This window comes from Xenopus tropicalis, chromosome 2 (genome assembly GCF_000004195.4).
Source record: "Xenopus tropicalis strain Nigerian chromosome 2, UCB_Xtro_10.0, whole genome shotgun sequence".
NCBI lineage: Eukaryota > Metazoa > Chordata > Amphibia > Anura > Pipidae > Xenopus > Xenopus tropicalis.
In genome coordinates, this window is record NC_030678.2 from 89,350,492 (window position 1) to 89,375,791 (window position 25,300).

At 38.5% G+C, this 25,300-nt stretch overlaps 1 protein-coding gene across 2 annotated transcripts in view; it reads right to left on the reverse strand.

The window, feature by feature from the left end:
• The window catches only part of luzp1 (leucine zipper protein 1), a 55,725-nt gene that overhangs the window by 12,883 nt on the left and 17,542 nt on the right, over positions 1-25,300 (reverse strand). Inside the window, exon 2 of one of the 2 annotated variants that reach the window (XM_002936593.5) lies at positions 6,582-6,668. The exons of the other annotated variant lie outside the window; for it this stretch is intronic. The gene's annotated coding sequence lies outside the window, so the exon portion shown is untranslated. The remainder of the gene's footprint in view (positions 1-6,581; positions 6,669-25,300) is intronic. 2 annotated transcript variants of the gene reach the window in all.

The window sequence follows — 25,300 nt, forward strand, 5'->3', positions numbered from 1 at the left end:
GAAGGTAGCATCCCATTAAATCAAGCAAATGCCATAAGTAGCCCTCAAGGACTTGAGTGACTATCTTAAATTTAATATGTTTTATAGACTGTAAAGCCACAACAGGTTGAGAGGACCCATTGCCTCTTGGGGTATAGAGGTTTAAATAAAATCCTTGAAATTGCTGCCTATGAAAACTAGAACAGCGATACCTGCACAGTACAAAAAATCTACCACAAGAAGAAAAGCTCTTGCTTTGATAGGGTGGTTTGATACCCCTACCGTGAAAAACGTTTGGGGAAAGTGAAGTGTACACTGTGTCAAGTTGCTCGGATCTTCCCAACCAGTTTGTCCCATTCATATTTACCAGCTAAAATATTGTCACCAATTGAACCCCTTTTCTAGGGTCCTTCCACTCTCTCAGCAAACTTATCAGGTCTTATGGCTTCAAATACCATCTATACTGATGAAACAAAATTCTTGCTCTTTGCCTGTTCTTCATCTTCTTTTGTTATATCTCATGTGTTCATCTGTTGTTCTACTATAAAACAAAACTTGTTGCGTTTATACCCACCCATACTGTCATAGTAATAACACTTACTTTGCGGTCAGATTTGTTAATAACTTTTCCTTTACACTGTACATCCAATAAATCAAATAATCTCACTAGTTACATCTCGAAAAAATTCCTGCAACGATGCACCCCTCTAGAGTACAACAACCTACTTCTTACTGTCACTCCCCTGCATATGCCCTTAATAGATCCATAATGTTGCTGTAAAACTCAACTAAAGGTGGCCCTCAAAGGCATATTTAAGCAGCTGATTTGGGTCCTTCAGACCATTTTCGGCAGCTTATCTGCCCATGTACGGGAACCCCTGAATGGACAATATCAGGCCTACAACTGGCCAGATGTTGTAGTTCATTGGTTTGGCCCTCTAATTACTCTGATATTGCCCACCTTAGATGGGCATATAGATGGAAAGATCCACTCATCTGGCTGCCTCCACAAACAAGCGGATCGTATATTGTTACCAGGGTGCTGCCCAAAAGGTCCACTAGACAGAGAGTAATAAATATCTTCACTAAAAAGGTAACCATGTTAAAAATTAGCTCTGTGCCATGAGACAAGGTAAGAATCTAGCCTCAGGGTCAGTGAGTGGCCAGCTACCAGGGGTGGCAAAAAGCTGCCTTTGGTAACTTAAAGAAGAGAATTTCCGTTTTTAAAAATAAAAATTTGACTCTAAGTGCAGAGGGAGCACTAGCAGAGCAAGGTGTGGCTCGTTCTTGACCCGCTCCAAACATAAAAGAGGTAAGTGTGGATGGCACTAATAGCAGCTATAATAAAGTAAAGAACATAGAGAGTAAACTTCTGTCCTACACTAACCTAAGATATTGATCAAGACTCGTGAGTTGGATCTATATCAAACATGAAAAACAAACTTGTGAAAACACCATGTCTTTATTTTAGCACAAACATTTCTAGTCAAGATTGAACTTAAAAGCTCTTATGGGTTTATTGCAGTGATGTGTATCTAGCAAACTGAATGACTATCTAGGAAAAAATGAGAAAACATCTATACTATTTCTTCTGCCAGGTACCCCTGTACCTCTCTGTATTTTTGAGAGATTATTTGCATTGATCTATCATGTGGGCAGGGAGGAAAAAGAATACCTACACAGCCACCAAATGATGACATGAGCAAGCATAAGCCTATTCTATCACATCTTGACTTAATTAAAATGTGTCTGTTTTGAATCACGCGTTTTCCTTCCCCTTGCGGAGATGGAAATGCACTAAACAATCTCTTTTTATACAACAATAATTTGCCTATAAATATCCATTACTTTTAATGAAAAAATATAGTTAGACTGATGCAGGCCTAACTTCTTTAATATCTTCTGTTAACATATATACATGTACACATGCAAAAATTCTATCCTATATTTAAGGATTCCTTTTAAAGGAAAAGTAACACTAAATTTTTTTAAGTAAAAAATCTAATCTACCCTGATCCAATAATTGCCCTATCCTTCCCAGCGTTTATTATTTTAAATGCTTTATTAGAAAATACCGGCGATCTTCCCTCTTTACAATCCACTATGTGATGAGCGACATCTTCTCCTTGCCAGACTCCAAAACCGGAAGTCAATTGTTTGTCTGTACAGAAGGAAGGCAAGGAGGAGATGTGGATCATCGCATAGTGGATTGTGCAGGGGGAAGATCGCCGTATCGCCGTGTTTGAAATGACCGGATGCAAAGTTTTAGAAAGTATTTTAAACTGGCACATTTGTAGAAAACAATGCAAATAGGGACATCAGATTTAAAACAATTTAACATTATCATTTCTGCGATTAATTTGTGACTAATTTAAATAATATCTCTCAATGCATAAACTTTGTAAAGATTAATAAAAAAAAGAAAAGAATGCTCTAGATTGTGGAAGAGACTTCAGGTCTAAATGGATACAAATTTATAGTATTTTAAGAGACTTTAGGAGCAGATTAAATTTGTGAGACAATGAAGTAACAGTTTAGGGTGAGGATACGAAAAAAATGTTCAAACCTGTACGGTCCTGCAGACAGACACACCTGTGCTGTTCAGAAACCAGTAACACAGCAAATATCAGCAAAGTATCATTCCTAAACCAGGTGCGTGTGTGTATAAACTGTCTGTGACTTGTATATATGTATTTAGCATTCACTCTGAGTCACTGAAACAGCATTTGTCATTTTCAAAATATGCATTTTAAAGGGACTCTAATGATAATTTAAAAGCATGTCGTTTGTTGCTCTAACGTAAGCATCCAAGACTGTGGCAGCCGATTAAGCTACCTGAGTACAAATGTCTGTCATCTACTGGAAAGAGAAAATTAAAAGCCAAATACCACAACAAAACGAAATAGCTGTTTAATACCTAACAATGTTTTGCTCGTTCAAGAAGGTTAAGCCTTTAAGCCTGTACAGCTGGGCATGCTGCAATGTACTAAACAAAACTGTCACTTATACACTGCATAAAAGCTACCCATCTGGCCTATTTTATAATGAGTTTGAAGCCTGATTTACTATAATGGAGTTTAAGCACAAGCACCATACTGCACATCACATTAGACTGACATCATAAACAGTTTAATTATTTTGTTTTGAGGCACACAGCTACATCTGGCTTAGTGCTTAATGCTTCACATGCCATTTGTATATTAAAAGACATATTTAATCTAAACAAGCTATGCAAAAGGAAAATACCAAAGTATCTGTAATTTAACAGTTATCACCATTATCTCACACATAAAATCTTATTTTTTTTTTTTATCTAATGCAGTACTGTCCAACTTCTGTGGTACCGAGGGCCAGAATTTTTCTGGCCTACATGGTGGAGGGCAGATAATGGAAGACAGTTTTGACCACTCCCCTTTTTTAAACTGCACCCATGTCATCACAAGAGCTTTTAAGACCATACCCACATTAACGGTGGCAGCGCAGCAAAAACCCAAATGGTTGGTGCTCACTGCAGGGATTTCACCCTTCTTTCATATGTGAAAGAAGTTTATAATGTTAAAAAAAAAAAGGTTTATAATGTCATATTAAGGCATACCCTTAAATCCATATGGCTCCTCCCCCCCTGTGGGTAGCACAACAACCTCCAGCACATAATTACACACCTTATGGACTAAAAATGATTATTTCCAATTGCCAGGTTCTACTCCCACAGGCAGCATAGGGCAAACAGAGTATGGTACACACAGTTAGCATAGGGCAGGCAGAGTTCTGCCCTATGCTGCCTGTGTTTGCCTTGCTCTGCCTGCCCTATGCTGCCTATGTGTGCCATACACCCAGGCAGCATAGGGCAGACAGTACATACAGTGACACAATGCTGGCACTGCTCCTTCATAAACCCTTTGGGTAAATATAGGAAATGCCTAGTTGATGAAACTGAAAGCCCAACCAAATCTGCTATAGGTCCAATTTTACCTACAGTGAAAATGGAACCATAGTACTAAGATATAACTTACAGTTTAGGGGGCATTGACAATGTTACCAACTTTATATAACTGATTGTTTGAGGTCATTACATTTTTATTTACACACAATCTAGGATCATCATCCACAAAGCACAGAATTACTTGATTTTCATACAGAACAGCATCAACACTAATCCCTGCTCAACATCTCTACATGTTATCACAGCACTAGGCAAAGCACTGAACTTAAATGACCTTTCAGTTGATTTGCTTTCCTGCTAAAGGGGACCACATTTTGTTTTAACATGTTATCCATTATTTATATAGAGTCAACATATTTTAAACACTTTACACAGATCATCTAAATCAGTCCCTGCGCTAGGCAGCTTAGATCAGCAGCTTCACTATTCAATTCAGACACACAAAAGGGTCAATTACATTTGAAGCCAATTTGCATGCAATAAGATTGATGATTGATAGGTGGCACCCCACCATGTAGAAACCCTTGCAATTTTGCAGTAATAATTTTTTTTTTGTTTTGTTTTTTAATTTATCCATTCATAGATATAGCCACAGCTTCAGTGCTTTAGACATAAAAGCTTTCAGCAGCTGTGCTGTCTCACACTCCACACTCCCTGCAGTGTGAGCCAATCAGACACTTGGTACCTGAACACAGCATGTTCAGGTGGGGCTGCCTGGCACTCATGGCTGCATCTCTGGAGGACTACAAGAGCATTAACAATCAAATAAAGGGAATTCTCCATCTCTAAAGAGAGACGCCATCTCTCCACTAGAGAGAACCAGATTCTCCAAAAGGTGGCCATGTAAAAGCCAATCTCCTATGTTCTCTGAGCGTTTGGCTCACGGGCCACATGGATGGAGATCTTACTAAAGGCCACGCATGTTATGGCTACACTTTTATTTCTCCGATCAAGTCACACTAGCTATCAGAAAGAGTATAGAAGCCTCTTCCCTTCCTTATCTCGCAATGAACCATGCACTGGTGTATTGGTAGATGAATGTTTTAAACTTGCGTTATCCCAGAATGGACTAATATGTATAGTAGACGGATACTGGTCAGGATCAATGCCCAACAATACACAGACAAATAATGTGCACCTATGGCCGCCGTAACAGTGCTATTTGTCTTTAGGAACATTCCCACTATTCCTTCAGTGTAAAATGTCACCTGTCTCCATGCTGAAGATTGTCATTCCAGATGCAGTCAGCTTTCCCCTCTCTGCCACATTTATTAATGGAGCAAATGATCACCTGTTTCTCTAGGCTTTAGATTCCCTCTAACCTGTTACCACCTACCTGTCGTGAATCCAGGAATTATCTTTTCAGAGAAGTGGAAGAAAGGCAAAAGATGAAGGAAGTATATCTATAGTACTGGCTTTCTCAGTTCAGAATCAATCTCAATTCTGAACAGAGAAAGCCAGTTGGATGACTAGCAAAACATCTTCAAGAAAAACTTGACTTAACTGAACATGCAGGTAATGCAGCCCTAATCCAAACTGTAATACCATCTTATCACTCAATACTTGCTCTACTATTAGGGCATCTATGGGTACCTGAACATCTGGACAACTCTATTTAGACATCTGTTCTTTGCCCACTGATTATTATTATTATAGAGATTTAGGGTCCCCTGAAAAAAAGTTAAGAAGCACTATTCTGTAACTATTCTGTAAAAAAAAATATATATATTTACGCCTCCTAAGCACTTTCTCAAAATGCATTCACAGTTGCCACCTGGCCCATAAAAATGATGCTTGATTAGGGTTGCCATCAGTACATTCTGGGCAGAGGGTGGCCAATGATGTCACTGGGGGTAGGTCTATGACAAGCAGTCATGACTATGTAAATTAGTTAGTGGCCTGTCTGGAAAACCAGGCAAATGGTTTTGATCTGGACAGCCCTTCGGAAAACCAGGTTGCCTGGTTAAAAACCGAACAGGTGGCAACCCTATGCTTGATGACAATGTTAGTTATAGGAAAGAAAGATAAAATACAGGAAAGCTGTTATTTTTAACAGAAAAGGCGGCAACTCTACTTACAGCAAAACATAAACCAACTCATCCTGACATCTATTTTGTTTAATTCATATACTATTTATACAGTATATAAATGCATTTTTCAAAATGTTTCTTTACAGATGCTCTTTGATGCAATCTGTACATGGCGTCTGTTTGCTTACCTTTTGTTAATCAAGTTTAGCAATAAAAGGCAAAACTTAAAGCAGAAAAACAGCATTTGTATGCTTGTTTGTTAGCTCATCCTGGGGAAAGGATGTTAGTGACATTATACTGATCTTCTTAAGACTGTAAATCTTTTTTCTGAATGAAACTACTTGCCTCCCAAGTGCCCAAGTAACTATTAACTCACTAGAAAACTAACCAAGCATGTTATTTTTTTATTTGTCTGTTCAATGGAGGCCACAATTTCAATGGTTTAGACAATATAACAATATAGAAGCACCTATTCAAATAATAGGTTAAAACTTAAATAGACCATATAATATTTTATATTAAAATTTTGTAATAAAAAGGAAGACATATTTCTCCTTCATTTTTCTCTAAGAACTATGATGTGTCGGCACATTAAGTATCATTACTGCAATTATTTCACATGTGCTCACCTTTCAAGAATTCGACATCCAAAAGCAGAGTAATATTTCCCTTCACAAACCATTCCAGCACACATCAGCTATTCTTAAAACCTGATCCTGCAGAAACAAAAAAGGAACATTTCAGAAAAGGAATTAAAATATTTGACCTGTTTCATGCACTTAGTGTGTTTTTTTATCCAAGGATCCCACTGCCACAAAAAAACCCATAAAATTAAGAATAGAACCACAAAAACAATTCTGCCTCTGTATAAAAATACATAGAACACACCTAGAATATTGTAGTTCTCACAGCTATGAGACCAAAGCTTGTACCCTAGGCCACAGCATTGATCAATGCTGCATTTCTGGACTACAGCTTTTAGCAGTACGAGGGTGCAACAAGCCTGTGCAATGTAAACTTTGTCCCAAAAATAAAAATATAAAAAATATTTTATCGACTCTATCTACTTAACAGGGCTCCCAAAGTGAAGGTGTACACACTGCACCTGTTTATAAAAAATATTCTATGATACGTTTACTAAGAAAGTGCATGATGCAGTTTTTGGATATAATATAGTAATTTGTAACGGCGGCACCTAGATTACTGAGCTGGCAGACTGAAACACCAGAGACAGAGGAACAGCAAAGATTAAACTCAAATGGTGTAACTAGAGGGAGCAAACACCACAACTACTGGAGAGCCTGGGTCTGTTTCCTTTGTAGGGGGCCATGGGGGTGGGAGGGGGGCGCACAATGCTCATGAAATCACAGGTCACCCAACGGTTAACTGTAGGAGACCCACGAAGCCCCCAACTAAAGGACTCTTAGTTAAGCCACTGGTAAAAATTAAAAAGAACAGAAAGCACCTAAAAAAAAAATCTTTATTGCTGGTGTAACGAGTGTTTAAGATGAACTAGCCCTTTAACAATATCAAAACACCAAATATTCACACGCATAGATTAAGCCAAATGCTAACTGCAGCTCAGGAATACAGAAGCCTAGGATAATAAATTCCTTTCTGCTCTATCCGACTGCAGCTCTGTACTGTGCACCACAGGTGTGTAGGTCTGGTGTAGGGTTACAGGGATAGGTCAGTCACGTGCTCTTTGACAGGATTGGTCTGTAACCTCCCAATGAGTGACATCACCACAAACACACAAAATCAGTTTTTGAATGTGTGAATGTGCGCTAATCTTGGCAGTCAAGACGCTGCACTTGGTATTTCCAAAATCTACTTATTCTCCCTTTTTCAAAGCACATTTCTCTCAGCTAGGAAAATGCAGAAAATCAAATTAACAAAATTAGTGCTGAAAAATTTATGCTGTACCTCCATCAAACAGCCAACAATTCATCCTTTGATCAGCTGAAGTGATTTTTCTTTTCCCTCCAGGCTATTTACCTGTCACCAAGCATTGTACCTTTGTTGTCCTGCAACACCTAGACAAACCATCCCATTTTTATAGTTATGCACAATTACGTGACCTTACTTCAGTTCGCAACTCAGGCGTCTGTGATAACGTCAAGCCAGCAACTGAAACACAAAACTATTCAGCCGACAGCTCGGCTCCACCCATCCCTACAGGGGGCAAATTTCATGCACAGTGTGTTTTGCATTTTTGACATAGTTACCAGTTAATGGTCTTGTGGGAAGCTAAACATGCAGAGGACGGAGGAGAGGTTGTTGAACGTCACAAAATGGCTCGATAAAGATCTTCCTTGGCAATTACTAAATTTTACTTCCATGTCAGCATTTATCTCCACTCTTTTTCTTTTACACCCGCATCACTTTTCAAGGCTCCTTTGTATCCACTTTCCTCCTGTCACCTCCTCCCCAGGTAAAAGGGAGGGAGGAGGAAGAGGCAGCACATCAAACTTCTCCTCTGCTATTTCAACCTTTGTACTAGAGGTTATGCCCCGTCACACACATCCACCCATCACAATTAACCTCTTAAGTATATACTAATATTTTTTTAATATATATATATATATATATATATATATATATACATACATACATACATACATATAAGACAAAAAAGTGTCAGCACTCACAGGATTTAAAATATTTGAAAAAGGATAAATTTTATTACAAAATATGAAAAAGGAACATTACAGACCTCAACGTTTCAGTCCCCCACAGGGACTTTCGTCAGGAGGCAGAGAAAAGACAGTACAAACAACTCTCACTCAAATGTACATATATACAAACACACACACACACACACACACCCTAAACTTGGATTATTTTTTACATTTACATTCTGAAATAAGTTCATTTATCGGTATAAAATTAAAGCATAGTCTGTTTCTACTTTAGTGGACCAGTTTCTTTTAGCCAGCTGCAGGTGTAACAACAAAAGCAAACATATGATTGGTTTCTATGGATTACTGTGCATTTCCACATTTGCACAGTGTTTATAAAGCAGTACCATTTGTATTTCAATGAAAAAAAAAAGTCTTTCAGACTGCATCATATATTTTATCTTGTCGACTGCTGACATGGCATACAGTGTTTCCTTCTTACAGGCATATAATGTCAGATCTTCCATGTAATTTACACACCAGATTTTTCTATCAGTCCCATTACTTTTTAACCCATGCAACTACATCCAACTTGTAGGAATGCAATATTGACCAGACAACATCCTACAAAATCTCCTGTGTAGTTCAGCTCTAAGGGCTGTGACAGACGGGGAGATTATTCGCCGCGTGACAAATCTCCCTTGTTGCAGCGACTTATCTCCCCGTCTGTCACAGCCCTAAGGGAGGTTGGAAAAAGGTTGTTATGTGTATAATGGTTTAGGCGGATGCCACACGTGGCATTTTTACGCTGCGTATTTTCTAATTCTCTCAGCGGCTGAAAAACGCCTGATATCATCATCCATAGAAATAACTTTAAAAGACTAGAAGCAAACCACACATTGCGGAAATACGCTAGAAAACGCCTTAGCACAGATTTTTCAAGCGTTGGCTGAAATACACCAGTATTTGCAAAGCAAGCTATTCCTATGTATACACAAAGGCAGCTGCCAGACCTAGCTGAAATACGCAGCGTTTTTTTACTATTTTGCACCATGGAAACGGGATTTGCTACGTCACCAGTACTAGGCTGAAAAACGCAATAGTCAGGGGCTGTGTGGCTTGTGCTGCGTTTTTAGGCTGAGAAAAAACGCAGCGTAAAAACGCCACATGTGGCATCAGCCTAACTTTGAATTTGTGTTATCAGGTGTAAAAAAAAAAAAACCAAAAAACCTCATAAAAAAAAAAAAACACAAACTCTCAAAGTAAGGAGTACTAGTAAAATTGTAATAAAAGCAAAAAAGCATGGTAGTTGATGATAAATACACCTGTTAAAAATATTTCATGCTGCAAACAACTCTTAAGGTGACCACAGAAGGGTCAAGTTAGCAGCATATCGAGTGTGTATGTGGCCCTCAGACGGGCCTGCCCAACCAATATTTGGGAGAAAATAAGCCAGGTGTCTATGGGGCAGGTTTTAAAATGCTGTTGAGGCAAGGAGGGCATTGGATCGTTGATACAGCCCTCGCCCTGACAGCCTGTATCCCACCAATGGGATCCTATATCCGCCACCTCAAGGTAGTTGTATCGGTAGAAGATCTTTCAGTATATGGTCAGCTTTACATGGTTTGAAGCCCAGACTGAGCACAGAAGAAGTTGGCTTTACAATTGGTAGATTGGCACAAAAATCATGTATTAGTTAACTGGTTTCTATCATGGCTCAGTCATTTGGAATACCCAACTTCCAGAGTGATGATCAACATGTTTGATGCAGAAAAAAAAATAAAGTTAGGCTGAGGTGGCACCACACAAAAACCCATGTATATTTTACACTTCACAATACTCTCAGTACAGTTGAATCAATGAAGGCAATATACACTAAGGGGGGCTCAAACAAGTTAAATTGGTTTATCAATTTAAACTTGGGTATAAGCAGTCCAGTTATACATGTTTTTACATGTATTATTCAGATATACAAGAGGGAATGGTGGCTATATTTATTACAGTCGTACAAAAGGGAAATTCAGTGATCCAAAACCTGCTGACTTACTATTGTGTTGCAATTACAGAGAACTTTGCCTCAAACTCCGAAGCAACAACACCGGACTCTCCCATTTTTATAATGAATAGAGTTTATTTTCATACATATTGTAGCAAATTGTGTTTGTGTAAAACAATAAGAAGAAAAACTGTGCTACAAACAAAGGTTGAAATCTGACAAAGGGAAAGCAATAAAAACACAAAATTACATTTGTGAGTCTGTTACTTCCTTAAACTGCTAAAATCCTACAATATAAAAATTAAGGCCAATGGGACATATGGCATTTTACCCACCGCAGCACTCACTTTGAAAATGAGCACACCCCAAATATCCCTACCACCAATAGCAGTTTCTCATTCAAATAAAAATGAAGAAAGCTCTACCTATTGCTGCTGTCTGAAGGAGCTTGAAAGCAAGTAATCCCATCTGGTAATGTAAGAAAAAAAAAAGTGACATTTGATAACATCTGGTAACCCACCGCTGACCAGTAAATGCTACCTTCTGATTGGTTGCTTGAGTTATTAGACAAGTAAAGACTATGGGGCATATTTATTATTCTGTGTAAAAAACAGCAAGAAAATTCACCACATAACGCCAGGCTTTGCCATGTAAAAACTGGCGTAAAATCGGCATAAGTGTTTTATGCGTTTTTTCTTACGCCGGAACCAACGTAAAATAACGGCATAAAATTGGGTGTTCAGACGGCGGTCTTCTCAGTTTGCATAACTGCATAATCCATGGGTACATTTTCACCTCCCTTCCGCCCCTGCTCTAGTTCTTCTGCATGTTCCCAGGTACATTTCTTCATCCCCCCCCTCCAGAGGCAGATTTCTTCTACATGTCACCATTCATGGGTACATTTAGCCCTCACTTTTTCTCAAGGGCACATTACTTCCAGCTCCTACAGCCTGCATAGACTGCATTCATTGCTACCTTACGCTGACAAAATGCTCTTTAGTAACCCAAAGAAACCAGGCTCCACAAAATTGGCTTTTTCTTTAAAAAGTTAAAAAAAAAGTGATTTCCAACTGCTAATTTATTTACATTTATACATAGTGGGACATAGAGTAAAGGTCAGTCAGTTGATAAGGTTTAATAAGGAACATTGTGGTGCATTTCTGTCTCTACTAAATGGTGGAGTTATAGATAAAGCCTCACGCTGCATTTTTTAGCAGACATTGCTCTGAATCTTTTTTTTCTCTCAGTTACTGCAATGCGTCACAGATGCTTAATGCAGTGTAAACCCCCCCCCCCCCAGTTCTGCTAAAAAGGGTTAAATCCCACAAACTGCCTCCTCATACATCCTGCCCCTCCTTTTTCATATAGAGGAGATGGGCTTCCTGTTAGGCAATACCAGAGAATGGAAAAGAATGCAAGGAACAAAAGGGAAGACATCAGGAATGTTTATGCCATGTCCAGGCAAAGAAACCTAAAATGTAACAGTATATAGAAAATGGTTACATGTAATCTCTCTGTTCATTTTCCTGTATTTTTGTTTTCTTAAAATGGATCCTTGCAACTTTTGTAATGTAATCCATTTGAACAATTAATTGAGTCCTGACTGTCTGCCACTTCTATAATTTTTTTTGTTTTAATTATTTCCTTCTAGTTAATAATGTAAAAAGCTTTAATCCTTTTCTGTGCATTGGTTGGCTCCTTGAGTTTTGCTGCATGTTGCAGTGTAGATTAACGTGTTGCATATATTTTCCCAATGTCAATAATGTATTTTAGTCTCCCACTTTCTCATATACTTCGATTGCCTGCTCAAATGGTGAAGTCTGAAAAACAGAATATAATCTAGATAGAAGATTCCCTAAAATTTTTCATGCTGTGGCCCAAGGGATCCACTATTTAACGTAAGGGGGACAAATAATTATAAAACAAATAAGACATACAAAGAGGCCTATGGAGATCCTGGGCATGCTGGAAGCCATAAAATCTTTTAAAGGGCCACATTCAATGGGACTCCTGTAGGACAGTTGTGTGCTAATACATTCATATTTAAACACTTATGGATAAAAATAAATACATTACAGCAGGCTATGTGCAATCAAAGCCTTGTAACAGGTTTGTGCCACTTTAAAAAGTAGAGAAAATATAACATTCATGCACCCAGACATATCGTACAAAAGTCTAGCACCCCAAGATATGTATTTTACTTAGGAAAAGCCACAATGATAAACCTCCACAGGTGACATTGCCCTATTAAGTATTAGTGATGAGGTAAAATGCATCACTAGGTGAAGTGACATCAAATGTTTAGTTGCCCTTTACTGTTGCTTTTATTTAGTATTACTCATGCCAAATGTTAGCCATTTGACGTCTTGTTAATTACATTCAAAAAATACAGGGAAATGATTTACAGTAACTCTACCACCATATTTATCAAAGGGATTGTGCCACATGAGCACCATTATTGTCAATACACATGTGCATGAGTGCCGTACTCATAAGCATTATAATGTGAAGCAGTTAATTTTTCATGTTATGCTGAAAAGACTTGGAAAAAAAAAAAAAAAAGACAAAATGAATCTGCCAAGGTTACATATTCTGCGCACCTAACCCTTCTCACATCTCAACCACAACAGCTCTTCACTCTTCTACTAATGGTTTGTTTTTTTCTTTTCTTTTACTTCTTCTTTCCCATTATTTGTGTGTCTTGGCTGAGAGCGACTGCCACCGCTCAAAGGGTCAGTATCATAAGGAAATGATTTAGTAATATTAAATACAATATGATGAAAACATACCTTTGATGTGTTAAGTTAGGCTTTGCAAGCGGTTTTTCTCTCCCTGATGAAAAATACATTGCTGTCTCAGCTTCTAAAAAGACTTAAAAATTTTACTGACGTGCTTTGTGAATAGTCAGCAACACTTTTTCATAATTTCGAGTGAGGACACTGTGTGCAAGTGCTAAGTGAACGCTCCAAAAAACTTGCAAGCTGCATTCCCAAATGATAAGCCAGCCAAGAGACATGCTGTTTGCGCATCTGACCTCATTTGACTACAGTTTTAAGAGTTTTCTTGCAGGGAAAAAAATACTCATCTGTTATAGCCTTTGGTATTTAATATGATTTCACAATTTTGGTACCAGACTGTGTTGTACACATGCAAGTTGGTGCCAGCTTTATTGACTGGTGCTATGCTATGCACTAAAACGTAAGTTTTTCCCCACAATTAATATTAAGATGTCTCAATTTCGGTCTGATAGAGTTTTGCCATACTATAATGCGTATCAAGAATACAGGCTTCTTACATATAAGCACTGCACAGCAGGGGAACACATGAGTTAACACAGCCCATGCTTGTAATGTGTTTGTACTGTGCTGCTCAGAATTCCAGACACAGGTGAAAACAACTTGCAGCTAACTGCATGAAAAACAACACTGCAGGTGAATATGGGTACAACTGGTAAAATCAGGGGGTTCCCAGATAAGGGGACTTTCTATAATAAGGAGCCTATAGTCTCCAGAAATCATTTAAACACTCAAAATAATCAACAAAAATTGCTTTGCCTTTGATGATTAATCTTAGTTAAACGGATTTTTTTTTAGTTGTAATATTGGTGTAGGCAGCCATGTTCCTGAGTCTGAGCTTTTAGAAAGAGCCAGCGCTACACATTAGAACTGCTTTCAGATAACCTGTTTCTCTTAAAAGGTGGCCAAATACACGTTCCGATTTTCGATCTTTCGTGCGACCATTGATCACACGAAAGATCGTTCCCACACTCCACAGACGTTCAGGGCTGAAACGGCAGATAAGGAGGTAGAAACAATAGGATTCCACCTCCTTCTGTCGATTCAGCCCTGAATGTAGATTTTGCTTGAGCGCCTTCAATGGCACCTGATCAAAATCTTTTAACCCCCGATCGACGAGTCGACCGATATCCGCAGCCTTGTGCGATATTGGTCGCCTCGTCGAGCTGCCATACACACGAAACGAGTTTTTGTACAATATCATGGCCAGCTTTACTCCCATGTAACTGGAGGAGTCCCAAGCCTAGACTTGGATTTCTTACTATTGAGTGCTATTCTGATATCTACCACAGGTGTCGAGGAGCTGATATCTTGCTACCTTCCCATTGTTCAGTTGATCGGCTGCTGGGGGGGCAAAGGGAGGGGGTGATAACACTTCAACTTGCAGCTAAACAGTAAAGTATGACGGAAGTTTATCAGAGCAACTGATGCATTAAAAAAAAACAAACAAAAAAAAAAAACGTGTTTTCCCCATGACAGTATTCCTTTAAAATGAAGGTATTATAATTACAAGGAAAAGGCAAGTTAGTAAACAAATCAAGAATTAAACAGAACACTATGGAATACCAATTGCTTGTGTTTCAGAAATTTCTAAAAATCTGGAAACTTATTTTATATCTTTTATAATATAGATACATTGTGCAGTGCTGGCAGAGATTATTCATCATTCTCATAAACCTCATCATGAATGCTAGTGAAGTAATACAACTTGAAATTTTAAATGGTTAAAAAAATAATAAGCCACTTGTTTCAGGTATGGGATTTGTTATCCAGAAACCCTTTATCCATAAAGTTCTTAATTAAGGGAAGGCCATCTCCACAGAATCCATTACAAGCAATTAATTCCAGTTTTAAACATCATTTCCTTTTTATTGGTAAAAATTAAACAGTACCTAGTACTTAATCCCAACTAAAATATAATGAATCCTTATTGTGTTTATTTAATGTTAACATGATTTTTTAGCAGATTTAAGGTATGGAGATCGAAATTACAGAAAGACCCCTTATCCAAAAAACTCCAGGCCCCAAGTATTCTAGATAACAGGTCCCATACCTGTATTATACAATTGTATTAAATATATTATATTTTGGCTGGGATACTATTAACTCCACATTTACATATTGATAGTAATTGTGGGGTTTTTGCTAAGTGTCCCAAGATTGGGTGGAATGGACAAGAGTCACCTGAGTAACACTAAATATGACCTTATGCAATGAGAATTGTATCTAAATTTGGGTAAAGCTGGCCATACACGTGGCGATCTGACGATGTTTCGTGCGACCATCGGTCGCACAAAACATCGTCAGATCCGCCACACACAGTCAGGGCTGAAACAGCAGATAAGGAGGTAGAAACAATAGGATTTCTACCTTCTGCCGATTCAGCCCTGACAGCAGATTTTGGGTTAGCGCCTTCTATGGCGCCCGATCAAAATTTTCTAACCTGGCCGATCGGCGAGTCGTCCGATATCAGCAGCTTCCTGCGATATCGGTCGACTCGCCGACATGCCATACACGCACCGAATATCATACGAAACGAGGTTTCATGCGATAGTATTGGTGGTGTATGGCCAGCTTTAGTTGCTAATGATGGTTTTATAGTACACATTTCATTAACTTGTACTTCAGTAGTTCACATCCCACATTTCATCATGACACAGTCATTTTCAGCACTGACTTTAAGGGTGGGACTGGGGAAGTTATTAAATTGAAAAGGTGAGTCACAGCAAGAAATCACATCCTCATTTCCAGTCAGTGTTCCACAGAACAATGGCAACCTCCAACACTGCCAACAGACGCCACAGCTTGAGCACAGGTGGGTCAGTGATTGCAGAAAGAGTGCACGGTTCATCCAGGAATATTACTACTCCATACTAGAGCTTAAATATGGCTTAAATATGGATATTTCGCTTGAGCTAAAATTGACAAAATGGTGAAAACTGAAAATGTAACATATCTGTCTATTCTCAGGAAAAAGTCCCCCTCTTTCAGCAATGAAACCACTCAGTCAGCTAATGTTGTCCTATTAAAACTCTGGTCTGTGTCTCAAGCTGCACAGGGATTACAGCCTTTAAGCTTTAGGGAGGATATAACGCCCACAATTTAGAACATGGTAGGTAACTTCGTAGGTAGCACAATTTAGAACCATTTAGGAGCAGGTAGCACTACTATATTATAGTGATACGGACACCATTTGTGGTCGCCAAACGAGAGCATCTTTGTCCATGCAAAGAAGCATGTAATTTATAATTAAGTTACACGTCAGTACATTCATCCAAGCTTGATAATGCAGTTTCAGAAGATGTCTCTCGTAAAGTGTATACATAGGAGTATCCAAATACACACAGGGTGTTGGCCTAGCTAGTCTGACCTTATTTTCGGTTTTGCTTAAAGTGCAATTATACCTACTGGAAAACATGGTTTAACAACCACTAAATAGACAGCAAATTATGAAAAAGCTGCATACTGAACATTTTTTTGTAATATCGGTCATTTATGTATATGAAAAGAAGCCGATACAATGCTTGTCTCAGCTGAGAAAAATGTTTGGCACAAAAACAGCTCCCTTAATGGTTATGAATAGATGGCACTTTAGCTATTACAGTCATTGCAGCAAAATCACATGGGTTGTTTTATCTTTAAATGTAATTCTGTGTTTTAGTAATTAATTAAGGGCTATAGACTCTGTTTGAAATCAGTATATGCACTCTCTCAGTAAAGCAATAATTATTCCTTAATTTGAATATACACACAGAAGCAAAACATGCCGGGTGTTGCCAAGGAGAGAATGTATGTGGACGGTGCCTGCTTACATGATACACAGCAAGGCCAAGGCAAAGACATATAAAACATGGTAAAATGTTAAGTCCATAAACACCATGGTATTTAAAACAAAGGATGGCACTCAAACCTGATACAGCAGGCATTCTCTGGTTACTGTGAGTTTTCTTAAAACAGAGTGTATATATAATGCATTTCTTGTGCAGCAGACAGTTACATTCACACCCATCCCATTTCTTTTTCTGTTCATTTGTTAACAAGTCATTTAAATATCTAAGAAAAGACTTGGCAGGGCAGGAAGTTTTGAGGTCTGGTCTGAACCATTTGTCTGCATATTTTTCCAGCTACTAAGCTTTGTTCTAGAAGTGATTAATTTCCTTTTAAAATGCTGCACATTTTGTTAACACTCTCAGTGCTGTTCAGCAGCAGGAAAACTGGAATGTGATCATCCATTAAAGAGGCAGTATACCCCCTTGTTCAGCTTCAATGAATAGGGATTATGCCAAACATACCTTTTGCATATTCTAAAATTACAAAAAATCTATGCCCTATAAACTGGGCAAACAGGGAAATTTAAGTTACTCCATGTTTGGTCCTTGCAAGCTAGATAATTAGATCACTAATGCTAATATAGTCCCCTTCACAATGGACTCCTCTGAAACAAAACCGTGGAGGGGATGGGTATAATTAAATTATCTACATATAAGGACCACTCATACACACACAGTATAGTCAGTTTACCCTGTTTAGCTCATGAAATAACAAAATAGATATAGATTTTTCAGGATTAAAATGTGTGAACAAAGCAGTATACTGCCCCTTAAAGGAGAATGCAAGTCAAAATTTAACTACTGCCCAATAGTCCTCCTATTGTTTAGTAAAAATGCCACACTCACTGTAGTCTTTACACTGCTGTAGGCTGCCAGCACCATATCTCAGAGAAGCAAGCAGGGATCTGGGAATTTAGATATGCAGTAAGTACTTAAAAAGAATGCCTTTAGACTTACTTTTGATTTATATTAACCTTTCCTTTTCCTTTAAGGGCCATAGCTAACGCACAGGCAACTAATCTCACAGAAATGTCTTCCCACCACCAATAAAGTGAATAGCAGGTGGGATGTGTATGCCTTCCCACCAGCTATTCACTTTATGGCCGATGGGAAGGCATTTTGGGGAGATTAGTTGCCTGTGGTAGCAGAGATTTAACTGCGAGCAACTAATCTTTCCATGGCCCTAAAGAACAACCCCACCAATCATGGTGTTTAAGAACAAACGCACAGTGGGGCTGATTTATAAACAATGGCCAATATTGTACCAGTGGAAAAAGTTATAGCAACTAGACCTTGGGTTTCCTTTTCTAACATGCACTAGACTATTCAAAGCTATTTGTGGGTTGCTATGGGTAAATGCACTACTGCAAAGAGTTGGGATAGTATGTATGTGTTAGGGATTTTGTGTGCATTTACAATTGCAGTGTACCAAGTTCAAGTTCGGATGAAATGCAGCACAATTGTACACGATTCAGAGCAGTAGACAGGACAGACTGGAGCTAAGTGCAACTAGGAGCATCCCTGGATGTATTTCCTTTAATGATTCATCCATCTTTGAGCAGTTGCAGTGGTAAATGAGTCCTAAAGAGTGTCTATGTAAGAAAGAATGTGTGGGTGGAGTGCACAAGGTTATAAAAGGCAGAAAGAAAGGGAGAACCAACAGAAAGAGAGAATAACATTTGGTATGCATGTTTCTTCATATGACTATCATTTGTATTATTATGTACTTGACTGCCGAATACTAACTCCCTAGGCACTGGTTGAGGTTACCTTGCATTTTATGCCAAGTATGTATTTAAAATTTCACTCTTTCAGAAGGTTTAAATGTAGTTTATATTATCCTCCCAAAGTGGTTTTAATGTGTATTTTATTACTGCCTGCCTAGGCATTTATAAATAGATTCGAAGCTAAGTATTGTTCAAGGGGTCTGGAACATGACTGGTATAAAACAACACTTTTTAAAAACTACTAGGACTACAGGAAATAAAAGAGTTTGGATACAGTAAAAGAATTGTAGGCCTGGTGATCGCCAGTGCAATAAAAGTTGTTTATGGTGAATGCTATTTCACCAAGGTTTAGGACCACACAGTGCAAAATATTTAGGAACTGTCTTATGGGACACATTTAAAATGACCCAAATGGCTATTTTGGTATCATCACATGTTTTTATTACAAGGTCTATTTCTATAGAAGCACCTTTTACAAAAAAAAAAACTGCTCTATAATATTGACAATTAGAATGAAGATTTGCTGCCATTTTTTAAACCAGGTAAAAAGATAAAAGATGGAAGCAATGGCACAACACATGTGGCCCCTTTGCACTCAAACATCTACTGTATGCCTATGATCATTTCTAAATCCCACTCCTTTATATCTACCAATGTTACTCAATCCTTCGATAATGGTTTACAGTGTTTTACAGGTTTAAAAAAGTTCACCTTCATGCCCCATGGATTGCAATCTCAGCATCTCCTTATTTACTATCTTTATGAGGACATAATTTACTATGGGTGAAGGCTGATGTTGTTATACAGGTATGGGAGCTGTTGTCCAGAATACCCGTGACCTGGAGTTTTCTGGATAAGGTGTCTTCCATTATTTGGATCTCCACACCTTAAGTCTACAAAAAAATAAATTTAAACATTAAATAAACCCAATAGGATTGATAATAAACAGGTTTCCTGGATAACAGATCCCCTACCTGTACTTGTTTTCAAGCAACCAGGTAATTTACTCTCTTTATATCATTACTGGAAAGACGGAGATCATCCCCTTATGTAACAATAGTAAAAAATAGTGCCACAGTCTGTACTGAATTCTTAAGGTGGTTTAAACAGCCACTGCAACCTTTTAATAAGTTGTAAAAGACGAATACAAAACAGAGACTGCCCAAATTGTCTGCAGCGCAAAATATTTAACAGATTTTTCATGCAAATCTCCCTTATCAGCCCTGGAATGGTATAGCTTGGCAAGGAACAGAGTAGAGGCAAGCACACTGACATTTCAATGGGGAATTACATCACCTCTATTAAAATATTTTATTACAAATTACACTGTTCAAATTGTGTGGATTGCACAACATTTTGGGGGGCTCCTGCCTCTTCTTCTCAGGTGAAGAAGTGAATTGGGCTGGGAGAGGATTAAGGGCTGTGGCACACGGGGAGATTAATCGCCCGCGACAAGGGAGACTAATCTCCCCGATATGCCAGCCCACCAGCGAGAATGTAAATCACCGGTGGGATGTATACGCGGCGCCGCGATCGCCGAAGTTGCCTTCAGAGGAAACTTCGGCAATTTCGGTGCCGCGTTTTGCGACCCCACCAGCGATTTACAGTCTCACCGGTGGGATGGCATATCGGGGAGATTAGTCTCCCTTGTCGCGGGCGATTAATCTCCCCGTGTGCCACAGCCCTTAATCCTCTCCCAGCCCAATTCACTTCTTCACCTGAGAAGAAGAGGCAGGAGCCCCCCAAAATGTTGAGCAATCCACACAATTTGAACAGTGCAATTTATAATAAAATATTTTAATAGAGGTGATGTAATTCCCCATTGAAATGTCAGTGTGCTTGCCTCTACTCTGTTCCTTGCCAAGCTATACCATTCCAGGGCTGATAAGGGAGATTTGCATGAAAAATCTGAAAGATTAGTCGCCCGCAACAAGGGAGATTTCTCACGGCCGACTAAACTCCCAGTCTGTCGCGGCCCTAAAAAACCCTATAACAGATGCAGCAGAGTTATAAGTTGGTGAGTGTGGATAAACTTGTTTTGAAAGTTTGGAAAGAAGACACAGGCTTAAAGCCTTGCTTTGCAATAAGGATGCACCAGATGTAGGAATTGGTCAGGATTCCAATGAATTGAAGCACATGTTGCACACTGTTTAGCCAAACCAAACTCAAAGTCATGTGACTAAAACAACAAATGATGATGACGACAGCTTTGTTCCCAGGTGATTATTTTTATTTTTTTTAAAATATGAATATGAAAGTTATGGTTCGACTCAACTTATGTAAAATAACCTGATGGATGCTGTCCAAATTAAAGGAACAGTAACACCAAAAAATGAAAGTGTATAAAAGTAATGTGCTGCTGCCCTGCACTGGTAAAAGTTGTGTGTTTACTTCAGAAAGTCTACTATAATTTATATAAATAAGCTGCTATGTAGCCATGGAGGCAGCCATTCAAAGGAGAAAATGCACAGGCACATAGCAGATAACAGATAAAACACTATTGTATTCTATAGAACTTATCTGTTATCTGTAACCTGTGCCTTTTCTCCTTTTTTCCAGCTTGAATGGCTGCCCCCGTGGCTACACAGCAGCTTATTATATAAATTATAGTAGTGTTACTGTAGCAGACACACCAGTTTTACCAGTGCAGGGCAACAGTGCATTATATTTTTATTACTTTAAAGCTCTTTCATTTTTTAGTGTTACTGTTCCTTTAAGGGATGTAGACAAAAAGGAGACCTTCCTTGCACACCCTAGCTCTCCAAAAAATTAAAAAGCTCTGTGCACAATGCCAGAGGCACCCTCCCAAAAATACAAATAGTAAAAAAGCACTGGGACACAGAGCTACAAACAGGACAAGCATGCTTGATAAAGGGGTTACTTTACCCCGAAATGTTGCACCTCTGCAATAAAGATTTCTAAGGGCTTGTCCCGTTTGTAGCTCTGAGTGCCAGTGCTTTTTTACTATTTGCAAATTAAAAGGGATGGGCATCAACCATACAGTCTATTTAAAGGGCTGTAATAGCCCTCCGGCCCCGGTGTGGACAGCCATGTTGCGGCACTCACATGGGAGTGAAGCATGGGTAAAATCTACATTAATATTTGTGACATCGGCATAGGTAAAATCTTTTAGTATTTATGTATCCCCAACCTTTTTTTTTTTACTCATAAAAATTATGAAAAAAGTGTCGTAAAAAGTTATGTAAAAAGTGTTGGTGAGCCACACAAGCAAGAAAAAAGTTCCTTATGGATACTAAATAAGGGCTCCTATTGGCTATTTGGTAGCCCCATGCAGACTGCTGGCCTGCAGGAGGCTCTGCTTGCAATAAAACTGTCTGTGCTTCCAAAACTTGTTTTCAAGCCAAAAATTTAAAAAAGGGCACCTTCTTTGAGGCCACTTGGAGCAACATCAAAGAGGGTGATAAGCAACATGTTGCTCACAAGCCACTTGTTGGGGATCACTGTCCTAAGGCATTCCTTATTAAAAAGGTACCTTTTGGAAACTCCTACTGTAACTATAGAAGTACAGTTCTTTATCCCAATATTGTTCTGCAGTTACTATTGCTTGTGTATCATATGCCTTCTCCATTTAGGTTCATTTGTTTTCTTTTTGGTTGTTTGTATTGGTTATCTTTTTTTTTTAGATGTATTGTCAGTGTACTGTATATACCCATACAGAACTGTGGAATATACTGGTGCTTTATAAATATATGTTTATAATTTAATAATAAAGCCCTACTACCAGGGAGCTCTGTACACCGCCAGGCTGATCAGTAGAAAATAGTAACTTCACTGTACACAAGTCACTAGAAGAAAAGTCAAAGTAAAACATAAGCAACGTATTAGGATGATTGCTACCATGTGTCAGTTTATGAGTAATTTATTATATTTACAGTCTTTTTTTAGAGAATGGTGAATATATTTAGCATAGATTTTAAAGCCTATTTAACACATGTTAACAAGGAATGGAAAGGTATTTAAACAGTGCAAAAAATGTGCCTGCTAAAATGCAGCCAAATGAAATTAATGATACAGTATATTAACTTTAAAGAGTGTCCACTCTTTCTATCTAGCAGTGACTTATACCTACTATTTAACCAGCTTTTTGTATTTTGTCATATCCAGTTTACAGCACTTTTACAGACTTTGTTTCAACATAAATTTAAAATGAATAAAAAGGGTTATTTTATGAATTCTGGCAAGGCCTGGTATACCAGAGACTATGTAGACACATCTACATCTGGCAGGAGCAGTTGCAGCTTCTGTAGTTTTAGCGGTTACTTTCCCATGCTTGGTTTCATGGGATCCTAGTGTGAATGCTAGCATAATATTTACTGCATGTTGCAGCATCTTCTGTTAGACCAGCCTTTAGGGAGCTGCAAATGATTTTGCTCTGAGTTACATGGAAAATCGATTTCCACTTACCATATGAATTTAATATTTATATAAAATATATTTAGAAAAAGGATCTGATCGTGATGTTCTCAGCACACTTATCAAAAATGAACTGGATGTCAGACAGCTGAATGTAAAAAACTAAATGCTAATGTCCGCCCTTTAATTCTGGAAGTTTTATGCCATTGCTTAACAGTAGATAGACTTTTGCATATCCTATTTTAAAGTAACACAAGTAATTATTCATAAATGTGCACAAGCGGTTTTCACAAGCTGGCTCCTATGTACTCCAGAGGTTTCCAATTAATAGTTCAGGCACTGCTTATCACTTGAGCAGCAGAAGAGCTCATACAAGATAAGGGAGGTTTTGCTGCCTCCATTTTCATAAGAAAGGCATATTCTCAGCTTTTGTATCAAACTATGTTATGTACTGCTTATTTAGCAAGGGTAAAAACTGGCTTAAACTGACCACTCGTTCAGCCCACTTGCCAAGTGAGCGGGTCATTCCCCATCATGCCCACCTTGAGGTGGGCCAAATGATCCGATTACGTTAACAGAATGCAGGTCATCAGGGCGAGGGCCACTTCAACGAGCCAGTGCACTCCTCACCCCAACAGGATTTTTAAACATGCACAATTGACACGCCAATTTTTCCCAGATATTGGTCAGGTAGGCCAGTGGGAAAACCTCATACATGGGCTCCACTGGCAGCTTTAACTGGTCCATGTATGGCCACCTTAACATTCCTAAAAATATGTAATGGGAATAATGTAGCCCTACTTTCATTTAAAAAAATATAAGGATATGTGGAGTCAGAGATAATTCTCTAGTTTATATAGGTCATGGACTGCATTAATGTAAAAATGGTACACTAAGTCATATAAACATACAGTACAACTTATTTGTTAAGTCACCCATTATGAGAAACAATGCACTTCCAGCATAAAATGTTATGCATGTTGAACAGTTTGTGTGGCCCTCAACAAAATGATTAAGTGATCATCATGAGCTCTTTGTGTGCCTCAGCAAAAATGACTAAATGCCACTGGGCCTGAACTATACTTTCTAACATCTGCAGTGTACAAGGTTTTTTCAATGACAGCTGGCATGTCAAAGAGTTGACTGTCTCTAGCCTGTCTGTGGATGATCAGTTTATATATAATTACTGTAAGTGCTCACTACCAAGTAATCTAAGCCCTAAGCTTGCTTTAAACCATGAAAACACAGAATACCATCCTTTCCATGCGACGTCTTATCTAGTGCCACTGCCTCTATCTGCTGTCAAATTGTCTCCTTCTGTTATATCTCATTTTGCCTGCAGCAAGAGGGGGTTGCTAAATGTAAAGAACACTTCTCAGAATTTTTGTAGGATTGATATCATGTATTTCCTGCGCATGGCTTCTGCTTAGGTAGCCTTTCTTAAGTCATACCAGTGTTTGTCTTACAGGTAAGACCATTGTTTAAAAAGAAATGTGTTTAAATAAATCTCTGCAAAGGGGTTGTGACTACCACAGATGGGACCAGGGCTACACTATGAGACCAATAAAAAGGGTACAGGCATACATTATATAATGAATAATATACACCCTATTGTAAAAAGTAAGAATATTATATGTCACCAAGACGTTTCAATACCATATAAATGCACAAGGTTCAGCCAAATCGGGCTGTTCCAATCATTTGGGCCTGGGGGCCGACAATCGATTCACGGTACAAAACTTCACAGATCTGTTGGTACATTTCAACCTACACAACAATATCCAACAGATATGGAATAGATAGATGTACTTTAGAACAGATAAAAATCCTTTAGTCTGATGTATTTACCTTAACGGTTAAATGTTATACAATATGAGCAGCACAGTAACAGGTGGTAAACAGAGGTTCCACCTCATCTAAAGATTCCAATAATTTTATGGTATGGCTATAACAGGAGTCATTAATGGCTATATTTGGACTCTCTCCCTCATAGAAACCTCTCCAT